We start from the raw sequence: 19,345 nt of genomic DNA, 5'->3' as shown, positions 1-19,345 counted from the left end.
AGAAACATCTATGTGAGAGAGAAACATCATTTGGTTGTCTCCCATCCATGCCCTAACTGGAGATCGAACCTACAACCTTTTGGAGTATAGGACGATGCTCCAACCAACTGAGCCACCCATCCAGGGTGATTACAGAGATATTTAAAAGATGGAAGAGACAGAGTAAGAAGATGAAGGTTTCAAATGTCTTCTAAGTTTCCAGTTTGAACAACAAGCCTCAAAGGTTGTGCCATTTTCCAAAACAGAAATCGTGAGGGATTGATAAATTCCACTTTGGTATTTGGTGACAAGTGTGAGATACTGGTGAGACAACAATGTGAAAATGATGAGAAGGCAGATAACCATGAATCCTGAAGCCAAGAATGAGGTCTGGATTGGAGAAACCCAGGTTTGAGAGTTACCGTCATAATGGGTAGTGCTGTGCAATAGAACTACAGTGGGCCCTTGAACAATGTAGGGGTTACAGGTGCTGATCTCCCAGCACAGTCAAAAATCTGCACACAACTTTTGACTCCCCTAAAACTTAACTATTAATAGTCTACTGTTGACTGGAAGCCTTACTAATAACATAAACAATTAACATAGTTTGTATTATGTACTGTATTGTCACAAGTAAGCTAGAGAAAAGAAAATGTTAAAAAAATCATGAGGAAGAGAAAATACATTTACGGTATTTTGCATGGAGATTTCAATAAAATTTCAATAAACCTTATTTATTGAAAAAATCAGTGGACCCACGCAGTTCAAACCCATGTTATTAAAGGGTCAACTGTATAATGTAAGCCATACATATCTATATATTTATGTATATATATTTGTATATAAATGTATATATATATATACATTTGATTGTTATTTCAGGCAACTAAATTTCAATTGTTTTTTGACTTTTGAAAGATAACCTCATTAATTAGTTCATTAAGCATTTGCTGAAACTGTCTCAATATTGTCCATTTTACAGTCTTTAACTGGTTAAATAACAGCTTGTTTTTCTCTGCCACAGCAAACTGGAATTGTCATTCATTATGAAACATGCAACATACCTTCATCTAGTTATTTTGTTCACTGTTCCAGTTGTATTACTAGTTCCTGTGTCGCCAGCTGATTATTTTTCAGTATGCTTTCATTTTAAATTTTAAAATTTGTTCAAATTCATATCTTAGCTAGAAAAATAGTTTAATTATAATTATTTCAATTACCAATTACAATTTACATAATTATCACCATAATTCCTGTTATCTCTATGGAATATTTAGATAAACATGTTATGTTACAATGATTTATAGAAAAAAATAATTTGCATTGAATTCATCTATCTACACAAACTCAATCAGTAATGTTTTTATGTGATACTGGATGTGGCATACCACTTTGACAGGCACACTACAACTATCTCATTTCAAACAAGGTAACAAAGTGAAACATTTTTAAAAAAACAGAAAAGGCTGAGAGAAACAAAAATATTTTCACTGCTTTCACTTTTATTGTTTAATAAATAAATAAAGAACTTTCTTAGTCCTACTGAATTCAAGTGCTTAATAGCCACCTGTAACTAGTGGTTACCGTACTAGATAGCACTGATATGGAAGTGAGAAAGACAAGAGCCAAAAGGCTTCCAGTTTTTATTACATTTCTCTTTCATTTGACATAACTTCCAGGACTTAGAATTCATCTGGGTTATGCTATTCTTTCACATCCTCACTAAAGGTAAAACAAAGCAAAAGTGGAAATGTGGATTATCTGTGCAGGACTCCTCAGAATGTATATTTTGTACCATTCTAGCAGACGTTGGCCAATCTCCAGAAAGCTATAGCTCCTAAAAATAACCATCATTAACTTTATCTCTTTGGCAAATGCCTTTTAAACAGCATCATGTTGATAAAAGTTTAACATCTGGATTTCAAAAACTTTATATAAAAATGTATAGCACACAATTTACATATGCAAAAGCATATTACAGGTTTCATACAGCCAGCTAATTCTCATAGAAGACTTATGCTGATTTTTTGCCAAACATTTGTATCTGTAACCCACCTGCATTAAATGCAATTTGATCAGGATTTTACAAATGGAGGTACATCCCAGTCTGCTTTTCCCCCAATAAATTTATGGTCATTAAATCTGATATGTGACCTACTGTTAAACTATTTCTCACTCTTGTACAAATTATTTTCATTAAACTGAAACGTCTTTCAGCTTCAGCACTATTGATTGCAAAGTGCTATCTTTTTAGCTTTTAGCTTTTAGCTTTTTAGCTTTTAGCTAGTCACAGGAATTGAAACATTGTTCAATTTTATATTATTCTTTACAAGTTCCCAAAAATCATTCAAATCAATTTTATATTTTAAAATTTCACATAAATGAAATAATTTTTTTTCACTAATAACCCATGGTGAAGTTATCTCTTCATAAAATCATGTGGAAGGTTCTAGCAAATCAAAATAATTAGAAATACTTTCATCGTGGTTTCTGTCAGATAAATGATGTAAGTGCAAATGTTCAATTATATTTTTGAGTAACATATTCCTAGGAAGGCCATTACATTTATTATCTTTTATTAAATGGAGTATCTTTAAACTTATCTGACTTAATTAAATTCTTTTGATTAGACTCATTTTTAGACCCAGTGCCAATTTTTAAATTTTCCAAAGCTCTTATGGTGTGTTTGATTAATTTTTGTGCTTTCTGAATGTAAGTTAATCTTCACTGTGATGCAGTAGAAAGCAGTGAAAATTTTTCAAGAGAGTCAATCATTATAGCAAGAGCTTGCAAGAAATTAATGTTAGCTAATCTCCTTGCCAAAACAGCCTAAGAATGATAAAAATGCATATCTAGTACAGGATATGTACACTATACAGCAGTAGCAGCTTATAAGCTACATGCTGCCCATCCTGGTCCTATTACCAGGTCAATTTTAACGATTTCAATTTCAAGGTCTTTGGCTACAGGTTTTAAAAGCTTGTTTTGATTTTTATGAGACTGATGATAAATGGAATAAATTTTATCAAGAAATATTTTTAAATGATTATCTTGTTTAATTTTGGATATTGAATCAAGTGACAATTGCAATCAATAGTTTAAACAGTTCCAAATAATAATTTCAAGAAACTTTTTTAACATCTTTGTAGGTAGTCCAGATTTTCTTCCCAGTATTGTGTTAGCACCCTCAGAACAAAATGTAATCAAATTTGCTTTCACGTGTTTATTAGTAAAGCCACAATCATTTAAAGTACTCAATAACATATTGATAATACAATTTGCTGTAGTTGACACTAATTCTTTTAAAGCAACAAATAACATAACTGGTGCAGGAGCTGACTGAACTGTGAACTGGAGATAAATCAACAGGGTGCTTTTTTTTTCAAAATTGTAGATGCCTCATCAATTATGATACAGATTTTGGCATTCTCTTCTATAATATTCCTAAATATTTTCACCTTCATTTCTTTTGAAATATGTTTTGTTATTTTTGTTGCACTATAGTGTGTATTTAAACAATTGACACCTCCATTTTTTTTCTTGTGATTCGATTGCCCTGTCAATATTACATAAAGGCCTATTATGTTATACTAAACTGTTTACAATATGGAACTCTTTTACAGTAGCATCAATATTTTTATTCTTTTGTTTATGCACTGTATTAGAAGTTGAGTCACTAAATGATTCCTTTAACAAATCCTGAATTTTACCATGAGCTTTAGAAACATCATGTTCCTTTTTTTTTTTTTTTTTGGGGGGGCAGATACGCTTGTCTAGTAGTTTTATTGCTGCCATTAGCAGTTACCAAATATGCGATCCATTCCTTGGATACACATACATGCTTCTGCTTTCGACCCCAAATGTCAAACTGTTGAGCAATCTTTAAATCCTAACTTACCTTCTTTTACGTCAAGTCATTTGTACTGTGCAGTAAACACAAGTGCATGTTTTTCATTCCAACAATCTGGAAGTTTAGTATTACCTATTTCTTCTTTTGATGAGCATGATGGCTTTTCTTCAGTGACTGGCTTTTCAACATATTCAAAATTTGATTCCTTTGACATAGGCAATCCACAATGATTTTTGATCCTATTATTACTTACTGTGCCTGTTTTTACCTTCTTCACATTTAAAAAACACAAAAACTCACCCTGGCATTTTGGCATTTTAGGGAACAGAATCTGAAAAATAATTTTACATAGGTAAGTTAAATTCATGATAACACTCTAAGGGTAAACAGTTTTGTTAATGATTTTTGTGTATTTGTTGAAATAAATATTAATCTAAAATATTTGCCTTGATTTTTAGTTCATGTTTATAACATCAGTACAACTTGCTACTTCTTGAAAAATCCACTATCAGTTTTTAAAATTCTATAGCCAATAATTATGTCACAAAATCTATATTTATCATCACATTTAACAAGTTGCTTGCATGATTTACAAATGATTACAGTTCCTATGTAAAGAGTCATTGACATTTTTGTTTTAATTAATGAATAAGATGAAAGTGAAAAAGTGAAGATATATATCAGGACTCTGCTCATTCAGCAATGACATCAGCATCTTTGTTAACTGAAAGAAGTTTTCAAATATTACAAGGAAATTGCCTTAATTTTTCATATAACATACAGTCTAGCAGTTAGAGACATATCACATTTTTAGTCTTAACCTGCATTAACATTTTATTTATCACCTTAAGTTTAAACAATGAACAATTAATCAAACCCTGATTTGTAGTTTGCTGATTATCTTGGTGTAAATACTCCCATCATGCTACTGGAGCACACTGTTACATATCTTTTTTGCCATACAGTATAGGTGCAAATAACTTCAAGTGTATAGATTTTAGGATATGATTAGTTTTGAGTATTACCCTGAATGATAATTTATTCACTTTTAGTTTATATACTTTAATTTTTAACAATGCTATGTTTAACAATCAGCTCACAAAGTTCCTGAATTAATAATCAGTTCTTGCAAGCCAGTTCAAGCCATCTCCAGTGCTGAAAAAACGTAAGTAAAACATACATCACTATGAAAGGTGCTAGGTTCTTCATCATCACCACAGATCAGATCAATATATTCAAATACAGGTCTTGATGATCCTTCCTGAAAAGGAATTAAGCAAAGGTACAAGTCACGAACATTCATTCAAACCAAACTTGCATTTATAATCAGGGTTTGTTGTTGATGTTGTTGTTGGAAATAGCAAGAATTCCTGAGAAGGAAACCTTGAAAGTGGCACAGAATAATCAGAAACAAAAGCATCACAGGAAAAGATTCATAATAGATGAATATGTATTTAAAGCTAGACCTCAAAAGAGTCTAAATCTACACAGAGGAATAAAGTCATGTGGATTTTTTTAGAAATGGGAAATAATATGTGTCAAGACACATATATCATTGAACAGTACTTTTTAACTGGGATGGTTATCAATAATCTCTTAGATATCCAAGCTCAAAATCATGCAATTCTTTGATAGCTCTGCTTCACTGTGCCCATTCTTACACAATCAAACATCAAACCCTGAATCTTTTCAATCCTTTCTTTACATGCATAGTACCTTAAAATAATAGATTAGGCCTTAACTACCCCAGATTCTACATATTCGAAATTTGATTCCTTTGACATAGGCAATCCACAATGATTTTTGATCCTATTATTACTTACTGTGCCTGTTTTTACCTTCTTCACATTTAAAAAACACAAAAACTCACCCTGGCGTTTTGGCGTTTTAGGGAACAGAATCTGAAAAATAATTTTACAAAGGTAAGTTAAATTCATGATAACACTCTAAGGGCCCAGATCTAGGCCTAAAACCTAGATTTTATTATATAGGCAAAGGAATCGATAAATAATTGATAAAATAAATCGATGGGAACATTAGAGGTCTTTCAACAAGACTGGGAGAGTATGAAGTGTAGGAACACTAGTAACAAGATAATCCAAAAAAATGGTAATGAAGTACTAAAAGCAAGGGCAGGGAGAATAATGAGGAAGTATACTCTTCTATATGTACAGGGTCCAGCAGAAGTAAGGCCTGCTTAAGTGTGGTTGGTAGGGTAATAATGTGGGTGTAATAATTTATGGCTTTAATTTGAACATTTTGCCTAAAATGTCATAGGGTTTGCTGGAGTGTGATATTATTATGTTACAGAATTACATGCTTATGAATTTGTAATAAAAGATTTTGCAATAAAAAAGGAGACATTATTTGTGCCAGACCCTGTTTATTTCAATAAAATTTAAAGATAAGGGCTCTTTTTGTACTGCCAAAATTTTATCATTCCTTTCTTTTAACGTATTGTGTTTAGTTTGAGGTCATGTTTATGGCAGAACACAAAGAAGACGATGTGCCAGAACACAGATTGAAGGCTGGAAAGTGAGATTTACACAAAAAGACTAAGGAATCCAAGCCAGAACCCATTAAGTTGTAACATACTTATTGAAAAAAGATATAAAAGAACACACACGCAAAATGTTCTTTTTGTATTCGAAGAGCCCTGGGTGAGCGTCTAACCGCCCACATAAAGAGCTGCAAAGCCTCTCAGAAGGAGGCGTGGCCAATTCTGGCTGCTTTCTTATGGAGCCTCTTTTTACCACAGTCCCCACCCACACCCCGCCCCCCCCACCCCCCGTCGCCCCGCACCACGCAGGACAGGCCGCTGGGAATTGTAGTTCTCTGTGGCAGGGCGCTCGCTTGGGGTGCATTTGAAGACTGGAAACGGAGTCTCAGCGATGGCACTAGCGTTGCTCTAGGCTGTTATTCCACTATAAAAGAATAATAGAAGACTTTTCTCTTTCGATCTCTTATTTTTACAGTCAAATATGGGTCTAGATCAGCAATTTTCTACTAATGTGCTGCAAGAATTTTTAAAACACAATGTTTGACTATTTAGTCAGGGGCACTGACCTCTTTTCCTTTAGATTGTCTAATAAAAATATGACAACAGCCAACACAAAAATAGCCATTCAGTGTGAATGAATAAAATTTACATGTATTTTTTGTCAGGTTGGCAAACGTATACCTTTTTTTGTGTGTGCTGCAGAGTTTTAATAATTAGTTTATGTGTGCTGTGAGACGAAAAGGTTGAAAATCGCTGGTGTAGATATTAGATCAATGGTGTTAAAATGCTTTTTCTTGGTTTTCTCAAACATTGTCTTACCAAAATAGTGACTGACCTTTTTCTTTTCAATATTTACAAACAACTGTAGGCAGATAAAATGGATGAAAACAAATGTTAACTGAACATTCTTTTAAAACTCTTTCTACTTGCCCTATCAGCCTAAGATCATTTGTAGTCTCACAAATCTGTAGTCCCCCAAAATCACCTTAATGATTTTGAGCCAGGCGGACAATGAGTGAGGTATTACAACAAAGGAAGAGTTTTAGTAGATTTTAAGGAAGGGTAAAAGTATGTGAAATTTAAGTGAAACAGTGTTTGGGTTGGTTCAAAGCCAATTAAGGCTGTGTGAGTTCAAATCCGGTTTGGACTGCAATGGGGACCTAGAGTCCTGTTAACTTGGAAGTAACAAAGTAACAGATTCTAAATGTTGTGCCTAGAAATTTCTTAGCTGTAGCCCTGAACTGGGTTTGGAATATGAAGCTGGCTCTCTGTGTCAAAATGATTAGCCAAGGGAGAGATATATCACTATTACTGATACATTTTTGAAAAAACGGTGTCTGATACTTTATGATTTCAGAGAACAAAGTCTCATATTGCGTATGACAGCAGTAGTCCCCAAAGTCACCTTGACTACAGTATTTCTTTGGGAGTAATGTTATCTCAATTTTTTCAGCTGACTTTATCCATCTCTGCTATTGAAGCCAAGAAGATATTTATCTTTTCAGAGTCTGCTTTTTGCTGGTCTAAATGAAAACCTAACATGTGATTTCTTACATTTGAAGCTAGCATTAGATGAATCTGTTATATTTTTTGCATTTCCCAAAAGCTCACCAAAACTACAGTTACATTTTTATCAACTAGATTGGAGACTTGTACTTACTGCTTGGAAAACAAGCAGTGAATATGCGGCTGGAGCCCAAATATGTTCATGTCTTTCAATTCAGTAATCATGGCAAGGATAGTTGTTTTCATTTTAGATATCCTAATAGGTGTATTAGTGATAACACATTGTAATTTTAATTTGCTTCAGCCTAATGACCAATAATGCTGAACATCTTTTTATGTGTTTATTTGTGATCCATATACCTTCATTGGTTGTGCCTGTTAATCTTATGCCCATTATTTAAAATGGGTTATTTGTTATTATTTAATTTTGAGAGTTATTTATTCTGGATACAAGCCGTTAACTTGATGTGTGATTTGCAAATATTTTTTTCCCAGACTGTGACTTGTCTTTTCATTTTCTTAAAATTGTCTTTCAGGAAAAGTTCTTACATTTGACGAGGTCTAATTTATCAATTTTTATTTTACTAGATCATGCTTTTGGTAGTATAGCTAAGAAGTCTTGGCCTAAATAAAGCTACAAATATTTTATTCTTTGTTTTCTGCTAGAAATTTTAGAATTTGGTTTTAGTTTTAGGTCTATGATCCATTTTGAATTCATTTTTATATTTAGTATGAAGTATGGATTGAAATTCATGCTTTTCTGTATGGATATAGGATTGCTCTGGCACTAATTGCTAAAGACTATCCTTTCTCCTCTTAATTGCCTGTGTACCTTTGTCAAATACTAGTTGTCCATATATGTGTGCATTTGTTACTGAAATATGTTCAATGGATTAATTTACCTATCTTTATTCTAGTACCAACTGTCTTGACTACTGTAGCTATGCAATAAGTCATAAAATCAGGTAGTGTTAGTCTTCTAGCTTTACCTTCTTTTTCAAAGTGATGTAGGTCTTCTTTAATTTCTCCCAGCAATGTTTTGTAGTTTTCAATATACAGAGGTTTCACTTATCTCGTCAGATTAATTGCTAAGTATTTCATATTTTTGAATGCTGTTATAACTGGTATTGTTTTTCAAATTTCAATTTCTGATTGTTCATTACTATAAAAGAAGTAAAACTGATTATTCCCTAGCTTTATTGAGATATGATTGACAAATAAAAATTTTGTATATTTAGGAATACAACAATGATGTTTTGGTATTATTACACAATATAAAATGGTTGCCACAATCAAACTAACACATCTATTACCTGTTATAATTACAATTTTTGGTAATTATGACTTTTGGTGTGTATGGTGAGAACACTTAAGATTTACTTTGCTATCAAATTTCAAATATACAATACATTATTAACTATAGCCACTATGCTATGCATTAGGTCTCCAGAATTTATTCATCTTATAAAGTTTGTACCCTTGGAACAACAGCTTCCATTTCCCCCATCCCCACAGCCCTGAGCATTCTACTCTCTATTCCCATGAGTTTGATATTTTTAGATTCCACATTTAACATCATGCAGTATTTGTCTTTCCATGTTTGGCTTATTTCCCTTAGCATTATGCCTCCCAGGTTCATCCTTGTTGCTGTAAATGGTAGGATTTCCTTCTTTGTTAAGACAGGATAGTATTCTACCACATTATCTTTATCCAGTTACCTACTGACAGACATTTAGGTTGTTTCCATGTCTTGGTTATTGTGAATAATGCTGCAGTGAACGTAGGAGTACAGATATTTCTTTAAGATACTGATTCATTTCTTTCACATATATACCCAGAACTGTGATTGATGGATCATGGTAGTTGAAGACCTTTTCATACTGTTTTCTGTAACAGTTGTACCAATTTACATTCCCAAATGCATTGTAAAAGGGTTCCTTTTTCTCCACATCTTAACCAACACTGGTCATCGTTTGAAATTGTTGGTAATAGTCATCTGATCAGGTATGAGGTGATGATATCTCATTGCAGTATTGATTTGCAGGTCCTTGATGATTAATGATGTTGAGCACCTTTTCATATAACTGTTGGCAATTTGTATGTCTTATTTAGCAAAATGTTTATTCTGGTCTTTTGCTTATTTTTAAATTGAGGGGTTTTTTTGTTTTTTTTGCTATTGAAATACAGGTGTTCCTCATATATTTTAGATATTAACCTCTTATCAGATATGCAGTTTGCAAATATTTTCTCCCATTCTGTATATTGCATTTTCATTTTGTTGCTTGTTTCCTTTGCTGTGCAGAAGCGTTTTAGTTTCACATAGTTCCCTTGTTCATTTTTTCTTTTGTGGTGCCTTTGGTGTCATATATTAAAAAAATCACTACCAAAACCAATGTCAAGGGGCTCTTCCCTGTTTCTTTATAATGGTTTTAAAGTTTCAAATCTTATATTTAAGTCTGCAATTTGGTTTAAATTAAATTTTTAAAATTTAATTTAATTTAATTTAAAATAAACAGAAAGTGGTCTATTCAGAAAGTCATCTTTCACAAAACATCTCCCAACCAAACACTGTTTTTAGAGACTACTATTAAGATATACTGGGAAGATGTATCCAACTGCTCCTTTAGTTTTCAGATTTGGAACTTCCCAGGACATAATGACTTTTTAATCACCCACTTGACTATGGCATGATCTTCAGGAGAACAGGAACACTGATATTTGTTATTGACTCCCAGGATGATAATTCCATAGAAGGCCTGGTCAGCCCCTGCCTCAGAGTGACCAGGGTTACAAAGTGAACATCAAAGTGGATGGTCTGTTCAATGAGCACAAAATTGAAACCCAAAGAGATATTCAACAGAGAGCAAACAATGACCTTGCAGATGCTGAATTAGAAAAAAAATCTCCTTAGGTTTTACCTGGCAAGCATGCATGATCATCCCATATTTGAAGCTTTTAGCAAATGGTTCAGAAATTGATTACCCATCTCTCAACCTAGGTGAATTTGCTGAATGTCTTTTTGTCAATTTTTGGAATTAAAATGGCATTTCTCATTGATGTGGTCAGTAAAATGTATGCTGCAACTGATAGTACCCCAGTAGATAATGCAAACCTATGAACTCTGTTGACATCTCTTGTATTTATATTCTCAAAGAAGATGGAGCAGGAACCCTGGACAAAGGATCAACAGCAATTATAAAGCTGAATATTACAACAGGTCTTTATTTAAAAGAAGTGATGGTATTTCTCATGCTAGCTGGTGTGGCTCAGTGAATTGAGCATCAGTCTGCAAACTGAAAGGTTACTGGTTTGATTCTGGTCAGGCATATGTCAAGGTTGTGAGTCCCGGTTGGGGGTGTATGAGAAGCAACCAATGTTTTTCTCTCACACATGGATGTTTCCCTTCCTCTCTTTTAGTCTCCCTTCCCCTCTCTCCAAAACTAAATAAATATGATGGGGGACCCCCCAAACCAGGAATTGTCTTCTGGAGGGTGAGACCCTTATAGTACAAACTTCTCTCCCTAGGAACCCTTCTGTATCAGTGTACCAGCTGGCATTGTTGTGAGAAGCTTCAGTGAATTTTTTTTGAAGACTCTTTCAACTTGCTTGCCCATTTCATAATGGGTGATATACGAGTGCACCTGCCCACACTGTGCTGAGTGTTCAGTAGTTTTTGGCCAAAAATAGCATGATGCCCATGCCCCACCCTCCGCATTCACCTGATCTTCTCCCAAATGACTTTTCTTTTGTTTCCCTGCATGAAAAATATCCTCAAAGGGAAATATTTTGCCGATGTGGAAGAGGTAAAACAAAAAATGACAAAGCACTAAAAGGCATAAAAATCGATGAGTTCAAAAACTGTTTTGAGTAGTGAAAACAATGTATTGATAGGTGTATTGCATCACATGGAGAGCACTTTGAAGATGACTCAAGTGTAAACATGCAAGAATAAATACACAATTTTTTATAAATAAATTCCTTTTTTTGGCTCTCCCTCATAAAATCTTGAAAAAAGTCTTTAAAAAAATAAATAAAAATAAAAGAAGTGACAATATTTCTGACTCTTGTTTGCTTTGTCAGAGGAGAAAGCTTTGAAAGAAAGGGGCTTATTGATTATAATTTTCATTGCTCTGGAAGACCATCATGAAGTTTTGAGATGAGAATGAAAGTGGTGAAATCTCCAAGAAAAACAGGAACCACCTCTAATGGGACTGCAGCCCATGAGGTCTGAGGAACGCCTTTTGAAATCAGATGAGGAGGATGATGTGTTCTACTAAAGAAAGAGAAAGAAGGACATTGGGACCCTTTTTGACTTCCTGTTTACTTGAACAATAATTATTGAGAAAAAGGTTTTTAAATTCCAGTTATAATTGTGGCTTTGTCTATTTATCCTTACCTATTTCTACCAGTTTTTGTTTCATGTGTCCTAAAAGCTCTGTTACTTGGCACTTAATCTTTAGGATTGTCCCGCGGATGAATTGTCCCTTTTACTATTATGAAATAACCCTCTTTATCCCTGGTAATGTTCTTTGCTTTGAAATCTCCTTGAAACCTACCCTAAGCTGTAGGGCCCTGAGTTCAGTCTACATATTTTAATTTGGTCCTTGGTGTCAGAGGGAACACCTGAGGGTCGTCAGGCCAAACAGTACCGCTTGTCTCACGTACTGCGCACTACATTTCACGCAGGGTGTTCTAGATGAAAAATGCAGGAGTTTTGGCTCTGGCTCAGTTGGTTGGTTGTTGGAGCATCATTTTATAGCTGAAAGGGTTGTGGGTTTGATTTTCTGTAGCGTGCTAGGTTGCCAGTTTGATCCAGGTCAGGGCCCAGGTGTATAACCCTTCTGGAAGTCTACAGCCTCCACTCTGGAGGCAACTCATCAGTGATTCTCTCTTGCATTGATGTTTCTCATTCTCCTTTCCTCCCTCCCTTCCTCTTTCTCTAAAAATCAATGGGAAAAAAATGTGAGGATAAAATTTTTTAAAAATAAAAAAATGCAGGAGTTTGGGCAGTCTTTTGCTGCCTCATAGTCAGACAAGAATGGCAACCAGTAGCCAGTTTAATTTATAGGTCTCCTAGTAAGTTTGGGAAAGGCAGCACCTAGGCACCTAACTTCTCCTGGATTCACTTCCACATCTGTAAAATGAGGAAAGAGATTCCATATCTCTTCCAGCTTTTAACAATTTAAGTTAACAACGAAAGATATGAACAGATTTTTTTATGAGAAGTAATACAAATACCCCCTTAAACATCCCTAAACAGAGAAACGCAAACTAAATAACGAGATAGTTACCATTCATCCCCAGTTATATTGACAAAGACCAAGAGAGGAATAAAATGATAGTTTTGCCTACTATTACGACTATTATTTAACATTGTTTTGGAAACAATGCAGTGAAATAAGAAAGAGAAAATAGCAAAAAAAATTTTTTAAGGGAGACAAAACTATCATTATTTGAAGAATTTCTTTTGGCCAGAAAATACAAGAGAAAAAAGGAATAGAGTAAGATAGATGTTTAAAAGTTGAGTAAAGTATTTGCATGCTTTAAAAAATACTCAAACATTAATTGTTCTATATGGCAACGATCAATTATATAGCAACAATAAAAACAAAATATCTAGGTATAAAGATGATAAGAAATGTGTAGGAACTATATAAAAAATGTAAATGTATGCTGAGGAATAAAAACTACAATTTAACTCTGACTTTGTTGCTATAATAGCAATGCTGGCTGTAACTTTCCGGCAAGAACATGCAAATAGCCCTACTTAGGTTTTCCTTATCTAAAAAATCAAATAAAGCAACCAGAGAAATGAAACAACAACAAAACACCCTACCTTGCTATTTTTAGGAAAATAATCAACTGACAGAATCAGCAGAATCCAAAGACTTTTGAAAGTAGCTAAAAGAAGTTAAATTGGGAAGAAAATACAAGGAGAATGCCAAGGCACTCCTTTGAGGGGCAAGCATCAGATGTACCAGCAGAAGCATACATTCTGAAATGGAAAAACTCATCCAGAAGTGCAAAATTTATAACTTATAAATCTAGCAACTGAGAGGCGAGGTAAGTTGAGCTTCAGCGGAAGTCGTGGGGTTGTGACGCAGAGAGAAAAGGCACGGTATATCCAGAGGGTTCATAGCAGCAGATCTCAGAAAGATCCTGCAAAATCATAGTCCCTGAAGGTGAAGGGCTCATCCGAAAGTGCAGGGAGTCTACCCTCTGCTGCTGCTGTGAAGGACCTGGGAGTGCAGGGCTGGTGACAGAAATCCTTCCGGACTTAGCTTGGGTCAGAGAATCAGAGGGAGCAGAGCTGCACTAGAACTTTCTCAGAGGCGCCATCCTGGCCTGAATCAGTGGTCTCTCTGACAGAAAAGAGAGGTTCTTTGAACAGTTTGAAGCCTGAAAAGTAACTCTGGCTCCTCCCACCATCCACGAACTCCCGTGCAACTAGCTGGGCCAGGAAAAGTCATTTCATTAAAAAAATGTGTTTGCCCCAGCGCCGACGTGGAGCCCAGTTTCGATTACCGCCCACCTTTGCAGCAGTGGGACCCTGAGCCCTTGGCGACCTCCTAATTGTTGCTCCAGGTTCTTTAAGCTCTGCGAGTCTTGTTCTCAGCCCTTGCCTGGACGAGAAAAGGACAAACCTGTCCAGAATTCCTGCAGGACAGGAAAAGGAAGAGTCATCTCAACACAGAAAAACTTCGGTGAAAATGAAGGAATGCCTGCGAATCAAGGAGAGGTGGAAAACAAAGAACAGCCTCAGAATGCTGGAAAGCTGGAAGTAGCTCATATTCTGGAAGTTAAAGAAAAGTTAGAAAATGAAGGAAAGTTAGAAAACAAGAGAAAGGCTGAAGCTGAGGAAGTACTAGAGGAGAAGAAAAAAACAGAAGGAGGGAAAGCCAAAAGAAGAGGGACAGCCAGTGATGGAGGGAAAGTCAGAGAGCTAGGGGAAAACGGCAAGTGAGGGGAAAGCAAAAGAAGGAAAAAAGGAAAACCAGCCATGGAACCAAGGGCTGCAGAAAAGCACCCAGCTGCGGATGATGGACCCAGGAGAGCCGCCCGAAAAACCAGCAAGGGACTGGCTCAGTGCCTCTAGGAATACTAAGAGGCCATGTACCATATGCACTTGAGCAATGAAGAGATGATAAGAGAATTCGATGAGATGGGTAGGGTAGAGGATGAGGTGAAGAAAACCAGAAAGAAATTGGAGGAGAGGGGGGTTATGTGTATGCAAAAATGTTTAGAAGGCCCTTTTCCCTGGAGGGGTTCAAGAGAACTCAGGGGTGGCTGTAGGGCCCCACAAAGGGGCTTTGAAGACCTTTGGGTATGTAGTGTCCCTGGCAGGCAATTGCCAGCCCAGGGCTTTATACTAATGCTTTGCTTTAGGTTTCACTCTCATTATCCAAAAGTGAAGTTAAAAAGAAAACAATTTGCAGAACCATAAAAAAAAAATGTGTTCAAGAAAGGCTATGGCCCAGCGTCTGTACAAGATTTTATTTTTTAAAATGTGAAGAAAAGCTCCAAAATTAATGAAAGCATGAAAAATGTTCACAGGAAAAATGTCATAGAACAGATGAAAATGCTGACCACACACTGGGGTAAAAAAAATATTAACAAACTATGATGTCACACGTGTGGGAAGACCATAAAACAGACATGCAGAACTCATGTTAGTAAAATTTTCTTCGACATTTTGCTGTAATTACTGTTGACTTAGAAATCCCTTCTCCTTCAGAGAATATAATCCTTTCATTTTAGTCAAATTTTTACTTTTTAGTAATCTGTAATTCTTTGTGAAATATGGTTTAAAGTAGAAATATAACTTAATTTTCATTCACCAATTGTCTTAGTATCATTTATTGAATAAACATCCCTTTCTCCAGTTATTAAAGGTTCTACTTTAGTCATATTCTAAATTCTTATATATGTGAAAATATAATATGTACATTACACATGTATGACTGTCAGTTGCTTTCTGGGTACTCTGTTCAGTTTCATTAGTTTTCTTAATTTGTAACTAACTTAGAACCCATATATGAAGCTGAATTAAAAACAATACATATATTCTATTATCCATAAAAATTTCAGCTTACCTCAAAATACTTTCTAAATAAAATTTATTAGTTGATATTAGAAAGGAAGAAAGAGAGAAACATCATTTTTTTTGTTCCACTTATTGATACATTCATTGGCTGATTCTTGTATGTGCCCTCACTGGGGATCAAACCCATGACCTTGACATATTGGCATGATACTTAAGCAACTGAGCTACCTGGACAGGGCTATCTCAAAACACTTTCAGGAAGAACCACAGATGTTTCATTTGAATAATACAGTTGTATTTTGCAAACAATTTTATTTACATTTAGTAGGCAAAACTTACATTACAATTTTTTAAAGGAAAATAACATATATATTGAGCACCCTGGACATTGTCTCTGTATCCTACATAGAATGAACATTTACTATGGATATTGTGTGTATATTCTACATAGCAGGGCTCTTTGGAGGACAAACAAGCCAGAGCCGCACAGCCTTAATATGTGGGTAAAGAAGCCATCACCCTAGAAAGGGTTTTTTCCCTGCTGGATTTTGTATATTAATAAAAACAAGCAAATATTTTTTATGTTTTCAATGGTATTTATTTATATTTAAGTAAAAGTAGCAAATGTTAACATGTTATTTTCTTAAGAATATTCATTTTATACAACTACATTGTTATCAAGCAACATTTATGGAATGTTCCCTGGGTCCACAGTACTGCACTTTCTATTATTTGCATCCTTTTTTACAAGTTTATACATCCCTTTGTGCACTGAAGAAGCATGGTGTGGCAATGCAGAGCTGTCCCGTGTGACAGCCTGACATCAAAGGATAGGCTTCTTGATGAAGAATGTTTTAGCTTCATTTATTTACAAAGTGGCATTTTCCTTTTTGTGTGATTATCAACCCCATGTGATTTTGTTTAATTATTTTTTCTCCTGATGCTATGAAAGCAAACCAGTTAAAACTAAGCAGTGTAGCAATATAATCAAGTATATAGGATATCATATCTTATAAAGAATGCTTTAGATGATATTGATGTTTTACATTACCTACCTGTAATTACACTTTGGGCAATAAAAAGTTAGAAGCATGTACACAAACATAAAAATTGTTTTTTGGAAGTTGATGCTTTGTTTTAACAATCACACAAATTAAATTTGGGTTTCTTTCCTTTTTAGGAGTACAATGAAATAGTTTTATATTAAAAGAAAAGGTCCTATACAGCTCTCATTTTTAATTTCTATTTTATACATTTTAAGTAACAGAATTATCCTGAATTTTATTGTTAAAACCCTATTACTTGGTTAGATGTGATTGTCACTTTTTGGGATGACTGTGCTGCTCTGCTGTTCGTGAACACTAATTATTTCACTGTACTTTTCCACACATGTGCTCATGCTAAAGTTCCAAAAACTAAAATGGAGAGTGATTGGCAATAATAAATGTACACTAGCTGACTATCCTGTTAAGTTAGCTGTGCAGAGAAGCATTTGGGAATAGAAAAATGCAAGAAATCATAATGCATGCTTATTTGGCTGCTAAAAATTCTCTACTTCGATGCATTGTGGATAGTTAGGGTGGAATCTACATGCAGCTTCTTCAGCAAGCTTGCTGCTCCATCAAAGAGTCCATCGATGCTACAGATGTCTCACAGCCTGTCTCTGCCATGTTTCTCTGTGCTCACGGCCAGGCAGGTGGAAGATCCTCCAACAAAATCAAATGTTAGATTTAAAACTGGAGTTGTTTTATTTCAGATACCTATAGTACCTATAAAAAGCAAATTTCAGAAAACAAAGCATATTTATTTTAGAATTCTTATAGTATGTTAACAGTGGTATGAATTATTTATTTTTGTGTTCAGCACAAATTTTTGCTCAAAAATACAAATTGTAATTAAAATATTCTCAATAGTAATATATTATTGAGATCACTTAAGAGTTCTTTTATGATCTATTCAGAGGAATTTCAGCATAGAGAGCAGCTGTTAAAATATTTAACATATTTTAATTTGAAATGACTTTTAGGAAACTTTTTATTAGGTAAAATTTCAAACACACGAAGTAAAATGAACTATTTCCACACACCCATCAACCATCTTAAAATTTATCAACAATTATTTTTTCCATTCTTCAGTAACATTTATTCTTAAATATCAGGCAGTTTCCCAAATCTGCCTCTTTCATAACGCAAGAAAACCAAATGAGCTGGGTCAGAGGCAAAGTTACTGTGAAGTGAGTAATGCTTACTTGCATTGGGACCTTGCAAGAAAGAGGCCCCATAATATCCTCACATGTTTTATGTTTCTGTTAAATTTGCCAGCATTAGATATTTCAACCATAATCAGTTAAGACCCCCGTCTCCATTTTGACTGTCCTTCGTTCATATTTTGTCCTCTAATTGTAATTATGGAGCGTCAGTGGGCATTTCTGAAATTTTGTTAAGGGTTGGCTGGGATGTATATTTTTGCTTTGCAATCTCTTTCATGTACAGTTACATTATTGCTGGTCATTCCAGTTTGCAATGTCTTCTAGGAGTGCTATGAATATGGTCAATTCAAAGAATATTTAAGAGCACTCACTCTACAGAAACCTTGAAGTGCCCTGACATTTTATAGCTCAGGTATCAAAACAACTCAATAGAGGTTTCCTGAATTTGACAACAATCACATTGTTAATAAAGAGCTGAGAACTTAAAACAAACCTCTGTAAACTGTCAAAAAGAAAAAAAGAAGCAATTGTCTATCAACTATACTAGAGGACAGTATACATTATTTTTCTATTCTTTTTATGGAAAAGGCTTTACAAAATTGTCAAATGAAGAGGCAACCAATATGTACGCGATCCCCTCAAAAAGTATTGTAGAGATGTTAATAATGTAATGTTATGTAATTTCCTCTACATAATGGGATATTTGAGATATTTGTTAACTTAACCATTATGTAGTTTTCATGACTTATTTTAATTCAAAATTAATATATACAGTTGTAACAAATACAGTGTATTCATAATTTTTGTTTTTCTTTTCTTAAAGAGAATTTTCCAAATTCTATATGCTGTGGGTTCCACAAATCCTGGATCCATCCCTGAGGCAGGTAAATTCAGAGAGGTCTAGTGACTCCCAAAGGCTGTATATTTATTAAGAGGTGGAGCAGGCTTCAAAACCAGACTTTCTGGCCCTAAAACATTTCATTTTATGTGTCAACTTGACTAAGTCGCGGTCCTGCTGTTTGGCCAAACACCAGACTAGATGTTGGTGTGAAGGTAGTTTTTTTTAGATGAGATTAACATTTAAATCAGTAAATTTTTAGTAAAGCAGATTACCCTCCATAATTTAGGTGGGTCTCACCCAGTCAGTTAAAGGCCTTAAGGAAGGACCACTAAGGACGGAGCGATTCTGTCTCCAGACCACCTTTGGACTCAGTACCACAACATCAACTCTTCCCTGAATTTTCAGCCTGCCCTGCA

The 19,345-nt window shown here is 34.7% G+C and overlaps 1 protein-coding gene and 1 pseudogene across 2 annotated transcripts in view; one reads left to right on the top strand and one right to left on the bottom strand.

Annotated features, from left to right (window-relative positions):
* LOC129066837 (transcription elongation factor A protein-like 4) overlaps positions 1 to 19,326 on the top strand; it is a 31,168-nt pseudogene extending 11,842 nt beyond the window's left edge.
* The window catches only part of BEND6 (BEN domain containing 6), a 57,768-nt gene continuing 54,480 nt past the window's right edge, over positions 16,058 to 19,345 (bottom strand). The window contains exon 7 of one of the 2 annotated variants that reach the window (XM_054569527.1): positions 16,058 to 17,648. The gene's annotated coding sequence lies outside the window, so the exon portion shown is untranslated. The remainder of the gene's footprint in view (positions 17,649 to 19,345) is intronic. The other variant, XM_054569528.1, reaches the window with a different exon arrangement.

The sequence above is a fragment of the Pteronotus mesoamericanus genome, unplaced genomic scaffold, assembly GCF_021234165.1.
Source record: "Pteronotus mesoamericanus isolate MK-2021 breed Mesoamerican mustached bat unplaced genomic scaffold, CSHL_Meso_final contig_20, whole genome shotgun sequence".
NCBI lineage: Eukaryota > Metazoa > Chordata > Mammalia > Chiroptera > Mormoopidae > Pteronotus > Pteronotus mesoamericanus.
The sequence above is the reverse complement of the archived record's forward strand: the minus strand, read 5'-3'. Positions and strand labels throughout refer to the sequence as shown.